General features: G+C 38.8%; 1 protein-coding gene and 1 pseudogene across 13 annotated transcripts in view; both read left to right on the top strand.

Moving 5' to 3' along the window:
- TERB1 (telomere repeat binding bouquet formation protein 1) overlaps positions 1–25,888 on the top strand; it is a 113,139-nt gene that overhangs the window by 16,993 nt on the left and 70,258 nt on the right. The window contains exon 4 of one of the 13 annotated variants that reach the window (XM_077132654.1): positions 14,147–14,196. The exons of the other annotated variants lie outside the window; for them this stretch is intronic. The gene's annotated coding sequence lies outside the window, so the exon portion shown is untranslated. The remainder of the gene's footprint in view (positions 1–14,146; positions 14,197–25,888) is intronic. 13 annotated transcript variants of the gene reach the window in all.
- LOC143659982 (arginine--tRNA ligase, cytoplasmic pseudogene) lies at positions 6,810–24,340 on the top strand (annotated as a pseudogene).

Here is a 25,888-nt window from a genome sequence, read left to right as displayed (position 1 = left end):
CAAAAAAACAGAGGAAGGGGAAAGTGCCTTATATAGCAGGCCACAAAGATGTCTCAGCTGAGTCTCATGAAAGTTGATTACCAACAGTGATTTGGTTCAGTGACCTTCACTGTCTGTATTCTGGTCACGTGGACCACTGTGTGCTCAAGGCTTCACTCATTTCCCTTAGGGAGGAGGGTTCAGACCCTTGGGCTGCCACAATTCACCCCCTCGCAGCAGTTTGTATTGACCATAGGATGGACATTGTATCTATATTCCATAACAATGGTACAAAAGACAACAGAACACTAGGAGTCCCCCCACACAGAGGCAATAGCTTCACAAAATGATGCTGCCAGGGCCAAAATGGGGAACCAAGCCATTCCACTGACAACTGACAGAACCTGTGAACTCAGTACTAAATGCGAAAATTCCTTTCCAGATCTTCTGATGTGCTGAACTCTACCAGGCCAGCAGGTCAATCCAGTTCCCAGGGGTCATAGTTTAAGGCAGGCTGGCTGCATCTCGCGATGACAATTCAGTGCACACTCAGCTTCACCATATAAGAATGATTACATTATCTCAACATGATCCCAACACAGTGAAGGAGTTCTTATTAATAGACATTAGTAAATCTAACTAAAATATTATTGCTATCTATTTTTAGATTTGTCCTTTTAAAAAAGTAGGTCCCTCTAAGCCATCAACCTTTTTGTTCAATTTTTTCCCTCTAAAACTCTCATTTGCCAGATTATTCTTTATTTATTACACACTTGTATCAGCTTAAAAAAAAATGTAGATTCTAACAAACTGAGTTCTTTTGGGGAAGCATAAAGTGACATAGTCTAGAGAAATATTTTTTGTTTATATGCTCTAGGTTGTAAGACTGTACTAGCACATAGTAAACAGAGATTTACAATGTAATGAATAATTTGTATTTACCTAATGGCATTTATATCATTTGGATTAATAAAGGGCAATTTTAAAACGTTTATAGTAAACAGTTGGTATTTCCTTATAACTAACGTACTAGATCTAAGTATAAAGACTCTGTCCAACATTCTAGATTTCTTTCTTTTTTTTTTTTAACGTTTTTTAATTGTGAAACATAACATGTTGTTCTAGTTTGCTGGCTGCTGAAATGCAACAGACCAGACATGGAATGGCTTTTTAAAAGGGAAATGTAATAAGTTGCTAGTTTATAGTTCTAAGACTATGAAATTGTCCTAATTAAAACAAATCTATAGAAATGCCCAATCTAAGGCATCCAGGAAAAGATACTTTGGTTCAAGAAGGCTGATGATGTTGAGCATTTCTCTCTCAGCTTGAAGGGCACATGGCGAACATGGTGGCGTTTGCTAGCTTTCTCTCCAGTCCTCTTGCTTCTTGAAGCTCCCCGGGAGGTGTTTTCCTTCTTCATCTCCAAAGGTCACTGGCCGGTGGACTCTGTGGTTCTCTCGTCCTTCTGATGTGGTTCTGTGGCTCTCTCATTCTCAAAAGGGACTCTCTCCAAAATATCTCTTCTTTTATAGGATTCCAGTGAACTAATCAAGACCCATGTAGAATGGATGGAGACACAGCTCCATCTAATCAAGTTTAATACCCATAATTGATTGAGCCACATCTCTGTGGAGATAACCTAATCAGGTTTCCAACCTATACCACTGAATAGGGATTAGAAGAAACCGTTGCTCCCACAAGATGGATTAGGATTAAAACATGGCTTTTCTAGGGTACATAGATCCTTTCAAGCCAGCATACATATATACAAAGAAAAGAAAGAAAAAGCAATATTTTTCAAGGTATACTTCAAAAAACACTTACAAAACAGATTTCAGAGTTGTTATGGGTTGCCATTCTACTATTTTAGAATTTTCTCTCTAGCTGCTTCAAAATATTGGAGGCTAGAAGAAATATCAGTATAGTGATTCTGCAGTCAAACTTGTTTGTTAAATCCTATTTTCTCTGTTACAACTACTCTTTCTCGCTCTCTCTTTTTATCTTTTTTAGAAAAAGCCATGTTTTTATTTTATTTATTTATTTTTGCATGGGCTAGGCACTGGGAATCGAACCTGGGCCTCTAGCATGGCAGGCAACAACTCTGCCTGCTGAGCCACCGTGACCTGCCCTCCTCCTTCTCTTTTAATCCTTCTCCCAATCTATAGGGATCTTTGGGCAGCGCCCATTCTGACTTTTTCATGTTGAGAAGGGGTGTCAACACTAAAAAATAGGTGGATATCTGTTATCCCATGATTAGCTGATAATCATGGAGCATCTGGCCTTCAGGATTTATCTGGCCTAGGAACCCTCTGGAAATTATAGGTTCCAGGAAAACAAATTTAGTGCATAAAATTTTTATAGAAACTCAACAACAAAAAGACAGCCAACCCAATTACAAAATGGGAAAAAGACTTGAACAGACACCTCTCAGAAGAGGAAATACAAATGGCCAAAAGGCACATGAAGAGATGCTCAATGTTCCTGGCCATTAGAGAAATGCAAATCAAAACCACAATGAGATATCATCTCACACCCACCAGAATGGCCATTATCAACAAAACAGAAAATGACAAGTGCTGGAGAGGATGCGGAGAAAGAGGCACACTTATCCACTGTTGGTGGGAATGTCAAATGGTGCAGCCACTGTGGAAGGCAGTTTGGCGGTTTCTCAAAAAGCTGAATATAGAATTGCCATACGACCCAGCAATACCATTGCTGGGTATCTACTCAAAGGACTTAAGGGCAAAGACACAAACGGACATTTGCATACCAATGTTTATAGCAGCGTTATTTACAATTGCAAAGAGATGGAAACAGCCAAAATGTCCATCAACAGACGAGTGGCTAAACAAACTGTGGTATATACATACAATGGAATATTATGCAGCTTTAAGACAGGATAAACTTATGAAACATGTAATAACATGGATGGACCTAGAGAACATTATGCTGAGTGAGTCTAGCCAAAAACTAAAGGACAAATACTGTATGGTCCCACTGATGTGAACCGACATTCGAGAATAAACTTGGAATATGTCATTGGTAACAGAGTCCACCAGGAGTTAGAAACAGGGTAAGATAATGGGTAATTGGAGCTGAAGGGATACAGACTGTGCAACAGGACTAGATACAAAAACTCAAAAATGGACAGCACAATACTACCTAATTGTAAAGTAATCATGTTAAAACACTGAATGAAGCTGCATCTGAGCTATAGGTTTTTTTTGTTTTTTGTCTGTCTGGTTGGTTGGTTGTCTTTTTTTTTTTTTTACTATTATTATTACTTTTATTTTTTTCCTCTATATTAACATTCTATATCTTTTTCTGTTGTGTTGCTAGTTCTTCTAAACCGATGCAAATGTACTAAGAAATGATGATCATGCATCTATGTGATGATGTTAAGAATTACTGATTGCATATGTAGAATGGAATGATTTCTAAATGTTGGGTTAATTTCTTTTTTTTCATTAATTAATAAAAAAAAATTTTTTTATAGAGACTCATTCAAGCCCTAGGTGTTCTAGGAGTTAACAGGAGTGATGTTAGTTGGGGTTTAGCAAACCATGGCAATTAGCACAATCTAGTTGAAGCTTGCATGTGAATAGCCTCCTGAATAGCCTCTTCACTCTATTTGATCTCTCTTAACCACTGATGCCTTAGTTTATTATATTTATTTTACCCCTTTCGGTCAGGAAGGCATTGTCTATCCCATGGTGCCAGGGTCAGAGTCATCTCAAGGAGTCACACCCCGTGTTGTCAGGCAGACTCTCACCCTTGAATGTCATGTCACATGTAGGGGGGAGGGTAATATTTTTCCTTGCAGAGTTGAGCTTAGAGAGAGAGAGAGGCCATATCTGGCCAATAAAAGAGATTTCCTGGAAGCAACTCTTAGGCCTCGTTGTAGGTAGTCTTAACCTCTCCACTAAAGGAATGTTTCAAAAATCAAGGGCTTGGCCTATTTTCTTGGGAATCCCCAATAGCTGAGAGGTACCTGGGGTTTCCCAGATGGAAAAGTTAAATAGTTCCTTTCTTTTTTCTTCGGACCTTCAAGGAACTCTACCAATACTTTTTAATTATCAGCTTACCATAGTCTGAGATGTATCTGAGTATTACATTAAGCTATACATTTTTATAAGGCCTTGTTCCTGTTCTGGACTCCAGGAGTTCGGGTTGTTTAAATGAGTTGTCCAGAGAGGTTGATTTAGATTTTGTATTACAGAAAATTTAGTTTCTAGACATAATACATCTCTGTGCCTTTGGTCTCATAAAGTAGGTAAAGATCTAGAGTACATACACTATCGTCTTTTACCCTGTATTCTGATTACCTTAGTCCTAGCCAAATTGGTTTTGCTTTTCTCTCTAATTGAAGCCTGATCCCTTTTTCGGTTACTTTAATATTATTATGTATAGTAATGGTAACTTGCAGGGCCGCAGCAGTCCATTTCTGGGTCTTACGTGTCACAGAGTTATGTGAAATTCCAGGGAAATACCTGCTGATACATATATAGTTCAGTGTCTCAGAATCTAGAAATATATTTACATCTTCAGACTAAGTATGGTTGCTATAAGGACTTACAATTTAGGCTCCTATTTTCTTATAAGTATTTTCTGAAAGAGACCTTAGCATATTTGTTCTTTTGTTTCTGGCTTATTTTGTACAATACATTGTCCCTAAGGTTTATTCAGTTTTTTGCCTGCCTCTCGACGTCCTTCCTTTTTGTAGCCATAACATATTCTGTCATATAAATGTATCACAGTTTGCCATTCTGCTTCTCAGTCATTGTAGCCTTTGGCTCCCTCCGTCTACTGGGCATCATGGATAATGCCCAGAACAAACAAACCATGCCTTACAGTATCCTCACTTGGTTGTACAATCTGTAGCACTCTTAATTTTAGACAATTACCATAGGTCCATAGAGAAAAAGAACCAACAAACACAGCCTCACCAACTATTGAATCAAAACTATCCCTTATCCCTTGTCTCTACCTGCCCCTTTTCCCCACTCCTACCCAGTTAGTAGCTCCTGATAGTGTGGTGGTACTGTTGATGCCTTCCTGTTAACTATTGGCTATATCATGCATTTTTTGTTTTCCCCCATACTCCTTTACTCTTGATTCTTTGTCCAATGTCAAACCCTTGAACTAGTACATGCAAGAACTTATTTTTATTGTAGATTTAATCAGTGGAATACATGGCACTATACATCCCGTTTCAGTCATACTCACCTTCAATATGACAGTGTTACTTATAACCCACTAATTAGTTACTGTCACTTCTATCCATTTCCTTGTTTTTAAGTTCAACCTCAATGGTCAGCCTTTCTGCTGTCTCTAGCTTCTGTGTCCCTCTAGGTCTGCTATATTCTATAGTATAACCTCTGAAATTACCTTTACCAGAATTATAATAGCAAAATCATTCAGTATCTATCTATTTGTTTTATTTATAAATATCAATGAGTAGTTCGTATTCTGTGTCCCCTCTGGTGTTTTTATTTGGTCATTTAGCTGGGCCATTTCTGCTTGAATCTTCATGTGCTTTGTGATTTTCTCACATGCTCAGGGGTATTTGATTATCTTAATAAGATTATTTTGCAAGTGGGTTTCCTTCACTTGTCTCAAGTTTTGTATTTACTTGATTGTGCATTGAAGGTTCCCTTTTCCACCTTGTTTGTCAGTAATTCCCTGCCAAACCAAGACCTGGATCTCATGTAGGGGGTATAATTCTACTTGAGGATCTATTAAAAGCTAGTCAGGGGTACACAGGTGTGCCAGTTTGAAACTTTTGTGTACTCCAAAAAAGCCATATCTGTTAATCCTCATTCAATATTGTTGGGTAAGATCTCATTGCTTAAGTTGTTTCCATGGAGATGTGACCCACCCAATTGTGGGTGGGACCTTTTGATTAGGTGCTTTCAGTGGAGATGTGTCTCCACCCATTCAGGTGGGTCTCTTACTAGAGACCTTTAAGAAGAAACCATTATGGAAAAAGCTTCAAAACCCATACAGCCAGAGGCCTTTGGAGATACAGAAGGAAAGCTCCCCAGGGAAAGTCAAATGAAACAAGCAGCCAAGAGAGAAAGCTAGCAGATATCACCAAGTGCCTTCCCAGCTGACAGAGAAACCCCATAAATCATTGGCCCTTTCTTGAGTCAAGGTATCTTTCTCTGGATACCTTAGTTTGGACATTTTTTATGGCCTTAGGACTATAAATTTGTGACTTAATAAATTCTCTTTTTAAAAGCCATTCCATTCTGATGTATTTCATTTCTGACGGTCTTAACAAACTAAAACAATATGTATTTCAGTTGCAGAATGCCCCCTGTCATGCAGAAGATCCAGGCTCTATTCCTGGTTCATGTACCCCCATCCCCCCCCCCCCGGGGCGGGGGGAACATATCTCAGTGTAGTAGGCCCCAAAGTCAGAAGGAGACACCCCAAGATATTTGGGAATGAACTCAGATTGGTGCCCACAGAAGGGAGAAAAAGTGAAAAATAAAAATATATTTAAATAAAAGTAAAATAATACCAATAATAAAAAATAGAGAAAAAAGTACATTTTTAAAAATCCTAAGCAGTTAGGGAGTTTGCCAGGTTGCATTTACCTCTCTTCCCAGCAGATGGCACACCTGAGACACCTCCTTCCCTCAGGCCTGCCCCTCCAGGACTGCAGGCACCAGCTGAGAAGATGGTGTGCATGGTGGGCGGGCTGCTCTTGCTCATGGTGGTGGGACGGCCTGGCATGCATGACGGGGTGCTGATCGTTGTGCCTGGGGGAGCAGCTGATCTGCATTAACCTGCCAGCCCAGCGGATCAGCAGTTTATTATGCAAAATGGGACAGCTATTTGCGGTGCCTGTCGGTGAACTGCTCCTAGCACCCATGAACGTGACTTTTTGGGGAGGATGGCTAGGCACACCTCTGGGCTTCCGACAGGCGCTGCCAGCTGCCAAGCCAATTGGGGAGGTTTCCCCAGTCAGCAGCTAGGCAGGCCGGAGTGGAGGGACAGTCAGTTCCCTTGGTTCCACTCTTTCCCGTGTGGTATCACCTACCCCAGGTGGGGATCCCGGCAAATCAGACTCACTCTGCTCTTCAGGTCCCAATTTCCCTACCTCTCTCCTCCTATGAAATATTGGAGACCCTTGTCAATCACTCACCCCCCAGGCTCCAGTCCTGTCATTTTTTTCTCTGTCCCCTATCTTGTCCTACGGAGCAGGGGAGAATCCATTCTACCCTATTCCACCACCTTCCCAGAAGTCCCATTCTACATTTCTTAATCCCTATGTGTACCAACGAGCTAGAGGTTTCAGGAATGACAAGCCAATAAACTATTACTGGGTGAACTGTTTTAAATGACCCATTTAAGAGTAATGTACTCTAAGGCAATAACTATAAGCCTACCTGTACCTTCCTTATCTTCCTAGTCAGTAAAGTTGAGCAAATAATTTTTGCCCATCTCTATAAAAAAAAATTATTATTCCATAGGCATGGGATTCCTAACCAGCACAGCTGCATTGGTCAGGACCATGGTCAGTAGACCTTATTTCCCCCAGTTTCTAATATTTGTGACACAGGCAAGAACAAGTTATTTTCATTACCATGATGCAATTGCTGGTTTCTTACCTGTAGTCACAGGGCTTGCATACATCCAGCAGTTACTAATTTAATGTCAGTGGGAGTGGGAGCAGCTGCTCTGGGTGTGAACTGAGTCTGGTGAGGGTCGGGTACAACCAGTGTGTCTGTCTGTATCTTGTTCAACAAGCATCTCCAATGCTTAGCAGAAAACCTAGCCTTGTTTCACTTATGGAATTCTCTCTGCAGGATTGGCATTGTCTCTGTGACTGCACAATGGTGAGGAACCGGATCAGTTTAAAAACCCATAAGAAAATCAACTTCTGTTCTTGAACCGCAAAATTAGGCGACAGGATGGACCAAGACTTACAGCATTTAGAATCAATTCATGGAATTCAGATGGGGTCCTTTGACTCCAGATGGGTCGGCTCCTGTCAGGTGTTTTCCCTGAGTGGGCAGCCCTAGGCAGGTTGTCTGTCCAGTTGTCAGTACAAATAGTTAATGCATGTCCTGGTTCATGAACGATGACCATCCATACAGCCTTTGATTCAGTTCATTGGCTGTTTTGCATAGTCCCAGTTTTCCACGATACAGCATCCATACTAGGTTTCATGACTACTGCTTCCACATAGGAAGCTGATCCTAAGATATAGTGCATCTCTGTGCTTAAAGGGCTGTTTTGAAAATTCTGCAGTGTAGTGGATAAGCTTTCCATCTCATTAATGTGCTCAATTGTGCACTGACAGAGTGAAGCTTAGTGGCAATGTTCTGTATCCACTCCTGTATTGAGATGACTGTTTTTACTTTCACAGGGCATTTCTAAGTTAGCCCTTTAACTTGTGGTAAGGTATTATATGCAGTACACAATTTTTCTAAAGAACTCTACCACAGTTCAGCTCCTTTCTAGAGCTGAGCCCAAAAGCTGATGGAAACTCACTGTGCCTGTTACCTTTGCCACAGCCCCACCCAAAGCCAATATCAGTACTGGCCACATCTGGATCCACTCTTACATTTTAGGGGCTAACCAATATATGCATTGATGCAGAAAAGAATGGGTGGTGAGTGTGGACAGTTTACTTATCTCATACACTCTGAAGGCAGTTTACCATCAACACCAGTATCCCATCATTGCAGTAGCCAATAAAAGTTATTTAGGTTTTTGGCTATACTGAGTCCCAACCTCTTGTAATTCAGAGGTGGTAAAATCTTGTCCTGTAACATGCATTTTTTGCTCAGTGGGGACGGCTGGGGCTGTATCAGCATCATCATCCCTGTCTGCCTGGGGATCTGGTTGGGCTGGGACATGCTCTGACTTAATCTACTTTGGACCAGAGGGTGAACAAATTTACACCCTTAATCCTCCTTCTCCCAGTCAGACTGGAAATCATCATCTAAGAAAAATTCATTGGGTCCCAAACTTTGGGATCCCAATTGGGGGAAATTAGAATAAGTCTAATTTGAGCCTTAGGTAATTTCTGCCCCCTTAACCCTAGCATAAGGCCATGCTTAAGTTTGCAAATTTTCATCTACTCAGTGTAGCCTCTCATTTAAAGCATCTTTCAACTCTGCTTAGGCTTCCCGTATCTCTCTCTCTCTCTAATTTAGTTTCCTCCTCCAAGTGGTGAACTTCTGTTGTAGCCTTCAGGGACTCCTTTTTTTAAAAAACTTTTTATTGTATAGTATAGCATATATACAAACCAAAGAAATAAAAAAGCAATAGTTTTCGAAGCACTCTTCAACAAGTAGTTACAGAACAGATCCCAGAGTTTGTCATGGGCTACCATACAATCCTCTCAGATCTTTCCTTCTAGATGCTCGAAAATATAGGAGGCTAGAAGCTTAAATATTTTTTTATATTAATTAAAAAAATTAACACATTTAGAAATCATTCAATTCTACATATACAATCTAATTCTTAATATCATCACATAGATGCATATTCATCATTTCTTAGTACATTTGCATCGATTTAGAAAAAGAAATAGAAAGACAACAGAAAAAGAAAATGATAAGAGAAAAAAAAAACAAAAAAAACTATACCTCAGATGCAGCTTCATTCAGTGTTTTAACATAATTACATTACAATTAGGTACTATTGTGCTGTCCATTTCTGAGTTCTTGTATCCAGTCTTGTTGCACAGTCAGTATCCCTTCAGTTCCAATTACCCATTATTTTACCCTGTTTCTAACTCCGAATGGTCTCTGTTACCAATGACATATTCCAAGTTTATTCTCTAATGTCAGTTCACATCAGTGGGACCATACAGTATTTGTCCTTTAGTTTTCGGCTAGTCTCACTCAGCATAGTGTTCTCTAGGTCCATCCATGTTATTACATGCTTCATAAGTTTATCCTGTCGTAAAGCTGCATAATATTCCATTGTATGTATATACCACAGTTTGTTTAGCCACTCGTCTGTTGATGGACATTTTGGCTGTTTCCATCTCTTTGCAATTGTAAATAATGCTGCTATAAACATTGGTGTGCAAATGTCTGTTTGTGTCTTTACCCTTAAGTCCTCTGAGTAGATACCTAGCAATGGTATTGCTGGGTCGTATGGCAATTCTATATTCAGCTTTTTGAGGAACCGCCAAACTGCCTTCCACAGTGGTTGCACCATTTGACATTCCCACCAACAGTGGATAAGTGTGCCTCTTTCTCCACATCCTCTCCAGCACTTGCCATTTTCTGTTTTCTTGATAATGGCCATTCTGGTGGGTGTGAGATGATATCTCATTGTGGTGTTTTTTTTTTTTTTTTAGGACATTTTTATTTTTTATTTTTTATTTTTTTATGAACGGAAAGAAAAAAAAAATTAACACAACATTTAGAAATCATACCGTTCTACATATGCACTCAGTAATTCTTAACATCATCACATAGATGCATGATCATCGTTTCTTAGTACATTTGCATCGGTTTAGAGGAACTAGCAACACAACAGAAAAAGATATAAAATGTTAATATAAAGAAAAGAAATAAAAGTAGTAATAATAGTAAAAAACAACAACAAACAAACAAGCAAACAAAAACAAAAAAACCCTATAGCTCAGATGCAGCTTCATTCAGTGTTTTAACATGATTACTTTACAATTAGGTATTATTGTGCTGTCCATTTTTGACTTTTTGTATCTAGTCCTGTTGCACAGTCTGTATCCCTTCAGCTTCAATTGCCCATTGTCTTACCCTGTTTCTAACACCTGCTGAACTCTGTTACCAATGACATATTTCAAGTTTATTCTCGAAAGTCCGTTCATATCAGTGGGACCATACAGTATTTGTCCTTTAGTTTTTGGCTGGATTCACTCAGCATACTATTCTCTAGGTCCATCCATGTTATTACATGGTTCATAAGTTTATCTTGTCTTAAAGCTGCATAATATTCCATCCTATGTATATACCACAGTTTGTTTAGCCATTCTTCTGTTGATGGACATTTTGGCTGTTTCCATCTCTTTGCAATTGTAAATAACGCTGCTATAAACATTGGTGTGCAAATGTCCGTTTGTGTCTTTGCCCTTAAGTCCTTTGAGTAGATACCTAGCAATGGTATTGCTGGGTCATATGGCAATTCTATATTCAGCTTTTTGAGGAACCGCAAAACTGCCTCCCACAGTGGTTGCACCCTTTGACATTCCCACCAACAGTGGATAAGTGTGCCTCTTTCTCCGCATCCTCTCCAGCACTTGTCATTTTCTGTTTTGTTGATAATGGTCATTCTGGTGGGTGTGAGATGATATCTCATTGTGGTTTTGATTTGCATTTCTCTAATGGCCAGAGATATAGAGCATCTCTTCATGTGCCTTTTGGAATTTGTATTTCCTCTTCTGAGAGGTGTCTGTTCAAGTCTTTTTCTCATTTTGTAATTGGGTTGGCTGTCTTTTTGTTGTTGAGTTGAACAATCTCTTTATAAATTCTGGATACTAGGCCTTTATCTGATATGTCGTTTCCAAATATTGTCTCCCATTGTGTAGGCTGTCTTTCTCCTTTCTTGATGAAGTTCTTTGATGCACAAACGTGTTTAATTTTGAGGAGCTCCCATTTATTTCTTTCTTTCTTCAGTGCTCTTGCTTTAGGTTTAAGGTCCATAAAACCACCTCTAATTGTAAGATTCATCAGATATCTCCCTACATTTTCCTCTAACTGTTTTATGGTCTTAGACCTAATGTTTAGATCTTTGATCCATTTTGAGTTAACTTTTGTATAGGGTGTGAGATACGGGTCCTCTTTTATTCTTCTGCATATGGATATCCAGTTCTCTAGGCACCATTTATTGAAGAGACTGTTCTGTCCCAGGTGAGTTGGCTTGACGGCCTTATCAAAGATCAAATGTCCATAGATGAGAGGGTCTATATCTGAGCACTCTATTCGATTCCATTGGTCGATATATCTATCTTTATGCCAATACCATGCTGTTTTGACCAATGTGGCTTCATAATATGCCTTAAAGTCCGGCAGCGTGAGACTTCCAGCTTCGTTTTTTTTTCCTCAAGATACTTTTAGCAATTCAGGGCACCCTGCCCTTCCAGATAAATTTGCTTATTGGTTTTTCTATTTCCGAAAAATAAGTTGTTGGGATTTTGACTGGTATTGCATTGAATCTGTAAATCAATTTAGGTAGGATTGACATCTTAACTATATTTAGTCTTCCAATCCATGAACACGGTATGCCCTTCCATCTATTTAGGTCTTCTGTGATTTCTTTTAACAGTTTTTTGTAGTTTTCTTTGTATAGGTCTTCTGTCTCTTTAGTTAAATTTATTCCTAAGTACTTTATTCTTTTAGTTGCAACTGTAAATGAAATTCGTTTCTTGATTTCCCCCTCAGCTTGTTCATTACTAGTGTATAGAAACGCTACCGATTTTTGAATGTTGATCTTGTAACCTGTTACTTTGCTGTACTCATTTATTAGCTCTAGTAGTTTTGTTGTGGATTTTTCTGGGTTTTCGACGTATAGTATCATATCGTCTGCAAACAGTGATAGTTTTACTTCTTCCTTTCCAATTTTGATGCCTTGTATTTCTTTTTCTTGTCTAATTGCTCTGGCTAGAACCTCCAACACGATGTTGAATAACAGTGGTGATAATGGACATCCTTGTCTTGTTCCTGATCTTAGGGGGAAAGTTTTCAATTTTTCCCCATTGAGGATGATATTAGCTGTGGGTTTTTCATATATTCCCTCTATCATTTTAAGGAAGTTGCCTTGTATTCCTATCCTTTGAAGTGTTTTCAACAGGAAAGGATGTTGAATCTTGTCAAATGCCTTCTCTGCATCAATTGAGATGATCATGTGATTTTTCTGCTTTGATTTGTTGATATGGTGTATTACATTAATTGATTTTCTTATGTTGAACCATCCTTGCATACCTGGAATGAATCCTACGTGGTCATGATGTACGATTCTTTTAATGTGTTGCTAGATTCGATTTGCTAGAATTTGTTGAGGATTTTTGCATCTATATTCATTAGAGAGATTGGTCTGTAGTTTTCTTTTTTTGTAATATCTTTGCCTGGTTTTGGCATGAGGATGATGTTGGCTTCATAGAATGAATTAGGTAGCTTTCCCTCCACTTCAATTTTTTTTAAGAGTTTGAGCAGGGTTGGTACTAATTCTTTCTGGAATGTTTGGTAGAATTCACATGTGAAGCCATCTGGTCCTGGACTTTTCTTTTTGGGAAACTTTTGAATGAGTGATTCAGTTTCTTTACTTGTGATTGGTTTGTTGAGGTCATCTATTTCTTCTTGAGTCAAAGTTGGTTGTTCATGCCTTTCCAGGAACCCGTCCATTTCATCTAAATTGTTGTATTTATTAGCGTAAAGTTGTTCATAGTATCCTGTTATTACCTCCTTTATTTCTGTGAGGTCAGTGGTTACGTCTCCTCTTCCATTTCTGATCTTATTTATTTGCTTCCTCTCTCTTCTTTTTGTCAGTCTTGCTAAGGGCCCATCAATCTTGTTGATTTTCTCATAGAACCAACTTCTGGTCTTATTGATTTTCTCTATTGTTTTCATGTTCTTAATTTCATTTATTTCTGCTCTAATCTTTGTTATTACTTTCCTTTTGCTTGCTTTGGGTTTAGTTTGCTGTTCTTTCTCCAGTTCTTCCAAGTGGACAGTTAATTCCCGAATTTTTGCCCTTTCTCCTTCTTTGATATAGGCATTTAGGGCAATGAATTTCCCTCTTAGCACTGCCTTTGCTGCGTCCCATAGGTTTTGATATGTTGTGTTTTCATTTTCATTTGCCTCGAGATATTTACTAATTTCTCTTGTAATTTCTTTCTTGACCCACTCGTTGTTTAAGAGTGTGTTGTTGAGCCTCAACGTATTTGTGAATTTTCTGGCACTCTGCCTATTATTGATTTCCAACTTCATTCCTTTATGATCCGAGAAAGTGTTGTGTATGATTTCAGTCTTTTTAAATTTGTTGAGACTTGCTTTGTGACCCAGAATATGGTCTATCTTTGAGAATGATCCATGAGCACTTGAGAAAAAGGTGTATCCTGCTGTTGTGGGGTGTAATGTCCTATAAATGTCTGTTAAGTCTAGTTCATTCATTGTAATAATCAAATTCTCTGTTTCTTTATTGATCGTCTGTCTAGATGTTCTGTGCATTGATGAGAGTGGGGAATTGAAGTCTGCAACTATTAAGGTAGATGTGTCTATTTCCCTTTTCAGTATTTGTAGTGTTTGCCTCGCGTATTTTGGGGCATCCTGATTTGGTGCGTAAATATTTATGATTGTTATGTCTTCTTGTTTAATTGTTCCTTTTATTAGTAGGTAGTATCCTTCTTTGTCTCTTTTAACTGTTTTACATTTGAAGTCTAATTTGTTGGATATTAGTATAGCTACTCCTGCTCTTTTCTGGTTGTTATTTGCATGAAATATCTTTTCCCAACCTTTCACTTTCAACCTATGTTTATCTTTGGGTCTAAGATGTGTTTCCTGTAGACAGCATATAGAAGGATCCTGTTTTTTAATCCATTCTGCCAGTCTTTGTCTTTTGATTGGGGAATTCAGTCCCTTAACATTTAGTGTTATTACTGTTTGGGTAATACTTTCCTCTACCATTTTGCCTTTTGTATTATATATATCATATCTAATTTTCCTTCTTTCTACACTCTTCTCCACACCTCTCTCTTCTGTCTTTTCGTATCTGACTCTAGTGCTCCCTTTAGTATTTCTTGCAGAGCTGGTCTCTTGGTCACAAATTCTCTCAGTGACTTTTTGTCTGAAAATGTTTTAATTTCTACCTCATTTTTGAAGGACAATTTTGCTGGATATAGAAGTCTTGGTTGGCAGTTTTTCTCTTTTAGTAATTTAAATATATCATCCTACTGTCTTCTTGCCTCCATGGTTTCTGCTGAGAAATCTACACATAGTCTTATTGGGTTTCCCTTGTATGTGATGGATTGTTTTTCTCTTGCTGCTTTCAAGATCCTCTCTTTCTCTTTGACCTCTGACATTCTAACTAGTAAGTGTCTTGGAGAACGCCTATTTGGATCTATTCTCTTTGGGGTGCGCTGTACTTCTTGGATCTGTAATTTTAGGTCTTTCATAAGAGTTGGGCAGTTTTCAGTGATAATTTCTTCCATTAGTTTTTCTCCTCCTTTTCCCTTCTCTTCTCCTTCTGGGACCCCCACAACACGTATATTTGTGCACTTCATATTATCATTCAATTCCCTGAGCCCCTGCTCAAATTTTTCCATTCTTTTCCCTATAGTTTCTGTTTCTTTTTGGATTTCACATGTTCCATCCTCCAGTTCACTAATTCTAACCTCTGTCTCTTTAAATCTACCATTGTAGGTTTCCATTGTTTTTTTTCATCTCTTCTACTGTATCTTTCATTCCGTTAAGTTCTGTGATTTGTTTTTTCAGACTTTCCATTTCTTCTTTTTGTTCATCCCTTGCCTTCTTCATGTCCTCCCTCAATTTACTGATTTGGTTTTTGAAGAGGTTTTCCATTTCTTTTCGTATATTCAGCATTAGTTGTTTCAGCTCCTGTATCTCATTTGAACTATTGGTTCGTTCCTTTGACTGGGCCATATCTTCAATTTTCCTGGTGTGATTTGTTATTTTTTGCTGCATCTGGACATTTAATCAGATTTCCCTGAGTGTGACACCCAGCAGGTTGAAAGACTTTCCTGTGAAGTCTCTGGGTTCTGTTTTTTTTATCCTGCCCAGTATGTGGTGCTTGTCTGTCTGTGGGTCCCACCAGCAAAAGATGTTGTGGCTCCTTTATTAATGCCACTATTGGTGTTTGGTTGGACCCAGTCCCTGCCACTGTCGGAGACTCCGTCCTCTCCCTCCGGGTAGCTTCCTGTGGGGGAGGGGCACCAGCCGCCGGCCACCGCGGCTTGGGGAAGTCACTGATCCGAGACTCGCCGCCGGACTGGGAAGCCGCCTGTGGGGGAGGGGCGCCAGTCGTCGGCCGCCACGGCTTGGGGAACTCGCTGATCCGAGACTCGTAGCCGGTCCGGGAAGCCACCCACGAGAGAGGGGTGCTGGCCGCCGGTCGCCACAGCTTGGGAAACTTGCCTCTCTGAGACTCTCAGCCGGTCCGGGAAGGAGGGAGGAAGGGCCGCCGGCCGCCAGCCACTGCGGCCCAGGAAAGTGCGTGCTGCTCGGGGATTCACCGCAGCGGAGTCTCGCAGCCGGTCCAGCCAGTACAGACTGGGGCACGCTGTGTGTGCGGTCCCTGCCGTGGCCCCGGGAGCTGTTCTGCACTTTTTCTGGTCACCTAGTAGTTGCTCTGGAGGAGGAACTAAGACGCGCGTACCTTACTAAGCCGCCACCTTGGCCCTCTCTCCCCTCATTCTCTTAAACATTTTTTTATCACCACAATCAACTTTTTTTCTTTTTTGTGAAAAATAACATATACAAAAAAGCAATAAGTTTCAAAGCACAGCACCACAATTAGTTGTAGAACATATTTTGGAGTTTCATATGGGTTACAATTCCAAATTTTAGGATTTTACTTCTAGCTGCTCTAAGGTACTGGAGACTAAAAGAAATAGCAATTTAATGATTCAGTAATCATATTCAGTTGTTAAATCCTATATCTTCTCTGTGTAACTCCACCATCACCTTTGATCTTTCTATCCCTCTCTTTAAGGTTGTTTGGGCTATGACCAATCTAACTTTTTCATGTTGGAAGGGTCTATCAATAATATGGGGTAGGGAGATGGAACGATCTGATGTTCTGGAGAGGCTGGGCCCTCTAGGTTTCAGGACTTATCTGGTCCTGGGACCCATCTGGAGGTTGTAGGTTTCTGAAAAGTTTCTCTAGTGCATGGAACCATTGTGGAATCTTATATATTTTCCTAGGTGTTCTTTAGGATTGGCTGGAATGGTCCTGGTTGGGATTTGGCATGTTATGATAGGTTGCAAGGTCTACCTGAAGCTTGTGTAAGAGCAACCTCCAGAGTAGCCTCTCAACTAGCCTCTTGATTCTATTTGAACTCTCTCTGCCACTGATACTTTATTAGTTACACTTCTTTTCCCCCTTTTGGTCAGGATTGAATTGTTGATCCCACGGTGCTAGGGCCGGATTCATCCCTGGGAGTCATCTCCCACATCATCAGGGAGACTTTCACCCCTGGATGCCATGTCCCTGGTAGGGGGGAGGGCTTGATTTCACCTGCAGAGTTAGGCTTAGAGAGGGTGAGACCACATCAGAGCAACAAAAAGTTCCTTCAGAACTAACTCTTAGGCATACCTATAGGTAGGCTAAGCATCTCTGTTACCTACATAAGTTTCAAAAGAGTAAGCTTTAAAATCAAGGGTATGGCCCGTTGATTCGGGTGTCCCTAAAGTTTAACAGAGTATCAGGGGATTTCCTGATGGTAAAGTTTAATAGTTCCATATTTTTTCTTCCATCCCTCAAGGGACTTTGCCAATACTTTTTGATTATCTGCCTAATATACTCTAGGATATATCCAGGCAGCTATACAGGATTAAAGGACCTCTTTTTTATTCTGGGCTCCCTGTATTTCACTTATTCAAATGAGTTATACAGATAGGTTGAATTAGATTATGTGCTACAGAAAATTTCGATTTCAGACTAAATAAATTTTTTTCTTTTGATCTCAAAGAGTATGTGTGGTTCTAAAATATAGACATTATTTTCCTTACCCCTGTGTTCTGAATTACTTTCACCCCAACCTGATTGGCTTTGTTCTTATCTCTAAATATCAGGATATATATACATATATATATATGTATGTTTATATTATATATATGTATGTATATATATATAACAGCCTCTCAAAATCCAGAAATAATAATTACCACTCTGGACTTAATGTGTCTGCTATAAAAGTTTACAATCTAGGCTCGGGGCCTCTTCTATAGCTGATTGCATGTTCTCTAAAAGTGGCCAGGTTATAGCTATGGCAGCCTGGTGACTTTCATTATCCCTATGAGATCCCACCTATCCTGTGGCCTGTTGCAGGAGGGCTGTTAGTCTAGCCAGGGAGTTATAAGCATCTCTGTAAAACCTCTGTGGTCCCCGTTCATATAAGAAGTAACTGCCCCGGGCGGGCCACGGTGGCTCAGCAGGTAAGAGTGCTTGCCTGCCCGAGGACCCAGGTTCAATTCCCGCTGCCTGCCCATGTAAAAAAAAAAAAAAAAAAAAAAGAAGTAACTGCCCCTCCCCCATGGATGTTGCAGGCCATCCCAGGATTCCTCCTGGGAAGTCTTCTTTCCCAGTGCCCATGCTTTTTATGGCTGGCAGCTCTTTGGTCTCCTGACTGGTGTGCCAAATATCCTAATCCAGCTCAACCCTGAGACCAAAGAACACACCAAATAAAAAGTTCCCTATGAGTTTAATTTGGGACTTACTAACAGGAGATGGCTTTTTCCCGATGGTGCCATTTGGGAAATGGAAATCAGTGATCTGCAAAAAAGCAAGAGGAAGGGGAGTGCCTTATATAGCACATTGTATCACAAGACTTGGCCAGAGTCTCAGCTGAGTCTTGTGAAAGTTGATTACCAACAGTGATTTGGTTCAGTGATGTTCAGTATGTGGGTTTTGGTCACATGGGTCTCTGTGTGCTCAAGGCTCCACCCTTTCCCTAAGGAAGGAGGATTCCAACCCCTAGGCTACCACATATGGTTACTTTATGTTTAGCTTTTTGTGAAAACTGCCAGACTGTTTAACAGTGGCAGCACCGTTTTACACTCCTACTAGCAGTGTATGAATGTTCTAATTTCTCCATATTCTTGTCAATGCTTGTTATTCTCTGTCTTTTTTATTATAACCATTCTAGTGGGTGAGAAATAATATCTTGTTGTAGTTTTGATTTGCATTACTCTAATGAATAAAGATACTGAAAATCTTTTCATATGCTTATTGGCCATTTGTATTTCTTCTTTGGAGAAATTTCTGTTCATATCCTTTGTACATTTTTGAATTATGTTATTCATCTTTTTATTATTGAGTTGTAACAGTTCTTTTTATATTCTGTACACAAGTCCCTTTTTGGATATGTGATTTGCAGCTGCTTTCTTCCAGTCTATGAGTTAGTTGATTATATTCTTGATAGCACTTTTGAAGTTTAAGTATTTTAACTTTTAAACCCAATTTATTAATTTATAGGCTATGCTTTTGGTATTATAGCACTTCAATTTTTGTTTGCTTGTTTGTTTTCTTCAGGAATTTTGAAGGAACTGGATTGAGTAACCTGGAGAATAAAAAGTTGAGGTGGAACATGATAGTTAGAGAAGTTGTTATGTACTTTGGCTAGGAAGGGAAAGTTTGGATAGGGGATATCAAAATGTGAGAGAGGAATACAGAAGGAAATAGAGGAGTACATAAAAGAGAAATTTCTTTTACTCTGCAGTTGTCCCTAGAATTGAAAACCACCATGCCCCATCAAAAATCCTCATTGGCATGCTTGAATGATAAGTGGCAAACTACCCTTCTTAATGGTTCTCTTAATGTAGCAGTTGATCAAAAATGCTTGCAATTGTTCAAAGACAGCTTGTTGGTAAGCTTTGTAGAAAGCTTTTTACTAGCAAATTGAGTTACAAATTATTTAATTGAATAAAATTGCCAGTTGAATTTCTTTTGAAAGGACAACTAAATATTCATTGATGGTGGACCTCAGTTTCTTCTAGTGTGCTCCACTATTTTTATGTCCTCCCTTCATTTTACATGTTTGAGAACTCTAAATGTTAATTCAAGCATTATGTCAAAATCTATATTCGATTTAATTTAAATTCATAAAATCAAGAGAAGAAAATGTTTAAAGACTATAGTAAAGAACTCCATAGGAAAATGATTATCTATTGTTTACTTTTTCATTGCAAAAAAATAACATTTCATTTTGGTAAGTCATATGCCTGTGCAAATAACAGCACAATGAAGGCAATGAATAAATCCATTGCCCCCAAGGTTTTCTCATGCCTCTTTGGATTCCCTCCCTCCTGTTCCTTCCTGAACCCCTCAGGTCCCCTAAGCAACCACTGATCTGCTTTTTGTTACTATAGACTAGTATGCATTTTTTTTCAGTGTATCAAATCATACAGTATATACTCTTTGTGTATGGCTTCTTTGACACAGGATAATTATTTTGAGATTCACCTATCTTGTAGCAGGTATCAGTAGTTACATTTTTTGTTCTTTATTTTTAAACTTTTTTATTGTATACTATAACATATTTACAAAACAAAGAAAGAAAAAAAGCAATTGTTTTCAAAGTACTCTTCAACAAGTAATTACAGGACAGATCCCAGAGTTTTTCATGGGCTATCATACCATCATCTTAGATTTTTCCATCTAGCTGCTCCAGAACATTGGAGGCTAGAAGGAATATACATATTTTTTCATTACTTTTCTTTTTCTTTTTTGTGAAATATAACATACCAAAAAAGCAGTAACTACCAAAGCACAGCACAACCACTAGTTGTAGAACAGATTTCAGAGTTTGGTATGGGTTACAAGTCCACGATTTTAGGTTTTTACTTCTCGCTGCTCTCAGATACTGGGGAGTAGTTAATTTTTTAATTGCAAAGTATATTCCATTGTATGGTTATACCACAATTTGTTTATCTATTTGTCTGTTGATGGACATTTCAGTTGTTTATAGTTTTTGGCCATTGCATAGAATGCTGCTGTGAATATTCATGTATAACTCTTTGTATGGACATATATCTCCTTTTCTTTTGGGTAAATATCTAGGAGTCAAATGACTGAATCTAATGGTAGATGTGTGGTAACTATTTACAAAACTTCTAAACTGTCTTTCAAAGTGGTTACACCATTTAAACTTTCTACCAGTAGTATATGAGAGTTCTAGTTCCTTCACATCCTTACCAAAATTTGGTATGGTCGATGTTCCAGTTTGAATCTGTGGTGGACCCCAGAAAAGCCATGTCCTTTAATCCTCATTCAATGTTGCTGGATGGGAGCTTTTTGATTGTTCCCATGGAGATGTGACCCACCCAATTGTGGGTGGTAGCTTTTGATTAGATGGTTTCCATGGATTTGTGACTCCACTCATTCCAAGGTGGATCTTGATTAGTTTACTGGAATCCTTTAAAAGAGGAAGCATTTTGGAGAGAGTGCCTTTTTAGAACGATAAGTGACCCAGAGCCTCAGAGCCCATGCAACCAGAGACCTTTGGAGAAGAAGAAGGAATATGCCCCCAGGGGAGCTCCTTGAAGCAAGAGGCCTGGAGAGGAAGCTAGCAGATGCCACCTTGTTCACCATGTGCCTTTCCAGTTGAGAGAGGAAACCCTGAACTTCATCAGCCTTTCTTGAGTGAAGATAACCTCTTGTTGGTGCCTTAATTTGGACATTATTATAGACTTGCTTTAACTGGGATATTTTCACAGCTTTACAACTGTAAACTTTCAACTTCATAAATTCCCCTTTTTAAAAAGCCATTCAGTTTCTGGTAAATTGCATTCTGGAAGCTAGCAAACTATAACAGTCAGTCTTTTAAATTTTAGTCATTTTTAGTGGGCATATAATGCTCCTTATGTTATTCATTTGAATTTCCTTAATGATGAATGATATTGAGCTTCTTTGCATTTATTTATTTGCCATCCTTTAATCTTCTTTGTTGAAGTGTCTGTTCACATCTTTTACTCATTGTTTTATTGGGTTGATTGTTTTCTTACTGTTGTGTGCTGAGATTTCCTTTATTTTCTGGGTACATGTTATTTATCAGATGTATGCATTGCAAACATTTCTCTTCAGTTTATAATTTGTCTTTTATGTATGTGCTGGTTTGAAACTGTTTTATACCCCAGAAAAGCCATGTTCTTTTAATCCAATCTTGTGGGCAGAACTTTTCTTGGATGGGAACTTTCTTATTAAGTTGTTTCCATAGAGCTATGACCCCACCCATTCAAGGTGGGTCTTAATTTGATTACTACAGTCCTTTAAAAGTAGACACTTGAAGAAAGAAAATGACCTAGTAGAAGCCAGAAGGACTCACAGGAGCTGAGAGAGCCATTTTGAAACCAGCCCGGGAGAGGCCAGCAGATATAGCCATGTTCCTTCCCATGTGACGGAGGAACCTGGACATAATTGTCCTTTCTTCAGTATCCTCTTGTTGATGCTTTCTTTTGGACATTTCCATGGCCTTAGAATTGCACCTTGTAACTTAATAAATCCCACTTGTAAAAGTCAATCCATGCTTTTTTAGAGCCACGAGAAAACCAGCAGATACCGCCATATTTGCCATGTGCTCTTCCAGCTGAGAGAGATGTTGAACATCATCAGCCTTCTTGAACCAAGGAAAAAGAGATTAAATTTGTGACTGCTGAGATTGATCGGTTGAAAAACTATGACTGTTTAGAAGCTTCTCCAAATTTGGAGCAATTGTAAGAAGAAAATTTAAAATTAAAGTATCGACTGAATATTCTTCGAAAGAGTCTTCAAGTAGAAAGGAATAAACCAACCAAAAATATGATTAACATCAATAGCCACCTACAAGAGGTCTTTGGTTGTGCCATTAAGACTGCATATCCAGAGTTGGAAAATCCTCCTCGGATAGTCACACCAAATCAACAGCCCAAGTTTGGAGACTATCAGTGTAACAGTGCCATGGGTATTTCTCAGATGTTCAAAACCAAGGAACAGAAAGCTAATCCAAGAGAAATTGTCAAAAACATTACCAAACACCTTCCAGACAAAGAATTTATTGAAAAAGTTGAAATCACTGGTCCTGGTTTTTATTAATGTCCACTTAAGAAAGGATTTTGTATCAGGACAACTGACCAATCTCCTGGTTGATGGAGTTCGACTACCTGCTCTTGGAGAGAATAAAAATGTTGTAGTTGACTTTTCCTCTCCCAATATAGCTAAAGAGATGCATGTAGGATACCTTAGGTCAACCATCATAGGAGAGAGCATGTGCCGTCTCTTTGAATTTGCAGGGTATGATGTGCTAAGGTTAAATCACGTAGGAGATTGGGGGACTCAATTTGGTATGCTCATTGCTCACCTGCAAGATAAATTTCCAGATTATCTAACTGTTTCACCTCCTATTGGGGATCTTCAGGCCTTTTATAAGGAATCCAAGAAGAGATTTGATACTGAGGAGGATTTTAAGAAGTGAGCATATCAGTGTGTAGTTCTGTTCCAGAGCAAAAATTCAGACATCATAAAAGCTTGGAAGCTCATATGTGATGTCTCCTGCCAAGAGTTCAGTAAAATCTACGATGCATTGGATATCTCCTTAATAAAAAGGGAAGAGTCCTTCTATCAGGGTAGGATGAATGACATTGTGAAAGAATTTGAAGCTCAAGGTTTTGTGCAAGTCAATGATGGCAGAAAAATTGTGTTTGTACCAGCGTATTCTGTACTATTAACCATAGTAAAATCAGATGGAGGTTATACCTATGATACATCTGACCTGGCTGCTCTTAAAGATTATTTGAGGAAAAAGCAAACATGGTTATCTATGTAGTGGACAGTGGACAATCTTTGCATTTCCAGACAGTGTTTGCCGCTCCTCAAATGATTGGTTGCTATGACCCTAAAGTAACTCGAGTGCCACATTCTGGATTTGGTGTTGCACTGGGGAAGGACAAGAAAAAGTTTAAAACATAAGTGAGATAGTGTGCCTCATAGACCTTCTGGAAGAAGGACTAAAATGATCCATCGACAAATTGAAGGAAAAAGAAAGAGACAAGGTCTTAACCCCAGAAGAATTGAAAGCTGCTCAGACATCTGTTGCTTATGGCTGTATCAAATATGCTGATCTTTCCCATAACCGGTTGAATGACTACATCTTTTCTTTTGACAAAATGCTAGATGACAGAGGAAACACAGCTACTTACTTGTTGTATGCTTTTACTAGAATCAGATCTATTGCACGACTGGCCAATATTGATGAAGAGAGATGATGATGTTGATGATGCTCCAGAAAGCTGCTAGAGAGACTAAGATCGTTTTGGACCATGAGAAAGAATGGAAACTAGGCCGATGCATTTTACGGTTTCCTGAGATTCTACAAAAGATTTTAGATGACTTATTTCTTCACACTCAGTGTGATTATATTTGTGAGCTGGCAACTACCTTCACAGAGTTCTATGATAGCTGCTTTTGTGTGGAGAAAGATCGTCAAACCGGAAAAGTGTTAAAAGTGAACATGTGGCGTATGCTGCTGTGTGAAGCAGTAGCTGCTGTCATGGCCAAGGGGTTCGATATCCTGGGAATAAAACCTGTGCAAAGGGTGTAATCCTTCTTAGGTTTGAACACTGTATTTTTACCAAAGTGGCCATGGCACTGTTTGCTTTTTTACAATCATATGGATACAACAAAAACAAGTAAAGAAAGTTTGTCAAGCCAAAAAAAAAAAAAAAAGTCAATCCATTTCTGGTATATTAAATTGATGTTGTCAAACCTTGTTATACTCACTTATTAGTTCTAGATGCCTTTTTTTTTTTTTTTTAAAAAAATGGATTCTATTCAATTATCTACATAGAAGATCATGTTGTTGTGAGTGTAGATATTTCTATGTCTTCCTTTCTAATTTGAGTGCCTTTTATATCTTTTTGTTCTTGCCTGATGGCACTGGCTAGAATCTACAGTACAATTTTAAACAGCAGTGATGAGAGTAGAAATCTCTTTGTTGTTCCTGATTTTAGGGGGTGTAGTGAATTTGAGTGAGAGAATTTTGGAGTTGACCAAAAATTTTTGACCATGAGAAGACAGTAACACAAACTTTATTTGTGGCTGTGACATTCACAGGTTTGCATTCAAGAGGAGATCCCTCATAGCAGTAAACATTCTAGGGGTCAGTCACCAGAGGGGAAGAAAGGTTAGGGGTAAACTCTTGAACTCCTGTAGGATAGGAAAAATGGAGGGGGAAAAGGACATATGTGTCCAGGAGGGGGAAAAGGACATATGTGTCCAGGTGTAGCAGTCAGCACAGCCAATTATGAACCTCTGGCCAGATTGTTCTGAGGGGCTGAAGCAATGTGAAGTCTTAGAATTTCAGGGGCCTGTCTTATCAATCCAGAATGGATGATGTGCGTAGATGGGTCAAGTTTCGCTGTGGTATGCAAGCAGGTTAACACCAAATAGTTAAAAGTTGTTTGTTTGGGCTGTTTTAAAACAATTGGATGTGTAAAAATTTAAGTTTGGCAAGTAGGTTTTTCTAATGGATCCAGGCTGCTATGAGGAAATAAACAACACACATTGGCCATCTTTGGTTCATTTTTATAACAGAGGGACAGTATTCAGTCTTTCCTTGTTAAGTATGAGGTTTGCTGTCGGTGTTTTCGTGATACACTTTGCCAGGTTGAGGATTTTTTCTATTCCAAGTTTGCTGAGTGTTTTTAATTGGAAATGGATGTTGGATTTTGTGAAATGCTCTTTCTGCATCTATTGAGATGATAATAAGGATTTTCCCTTTTAGATGCTTTATTACATTGATTTAAAAAAAAATCTGAAACCAACCCTGCATTCCTGGCATTAACCCGTTTGGTCATATTACATTATTCTTTTAACATATCTTTGGATTCAGTTTGCTGAAATTGTCTACACGTTTTGCATATAGGTACATGAGGGATATTAGTTTATAGTTTTCTTTTTATTGGCTCTGGTATCAGGGTAAGGTTGAGTTTATAGAGTGAATTGGGAAGTATTCCTTTTCTTCAAAGTTTTTGAAAAGTTTGTATAGAATGAATATTATTTCTCCCTTAAATATTTGGTGGAATTAGCAAGTGAAGCCATCTGGGCCTGAAGTTTTCTTTGTGGGAGTTTTTAACTGTGATTTCAATTTCTTTCAAAAGTATAGAACTATTCAAGTTGTCTGTTTCTTCTTGGATAAGCTTTGATAATTTGTTTTTTGTCTGTTTCCTCTTGGATAAGCTTTGATAAT

This window comes from Tamandua tetradactyla, chromosome 16 (genome assembly GCF_023851605.1).
Source record: "Tamandua tetradactyla isolate mTamTet1 chromosome 16, mTamTet1.pri, whole genome shotgun sequence".
Lineage (NCBI taxonomy): Eukaryota > Metazoa > Chordata > Mammalia > Pilosa > Myrmecophagidae > Tamandua > Tamandua tetradactyla.
This window is presented reverse-complemented; position numbering and strand designations above follow the sequence as displayed.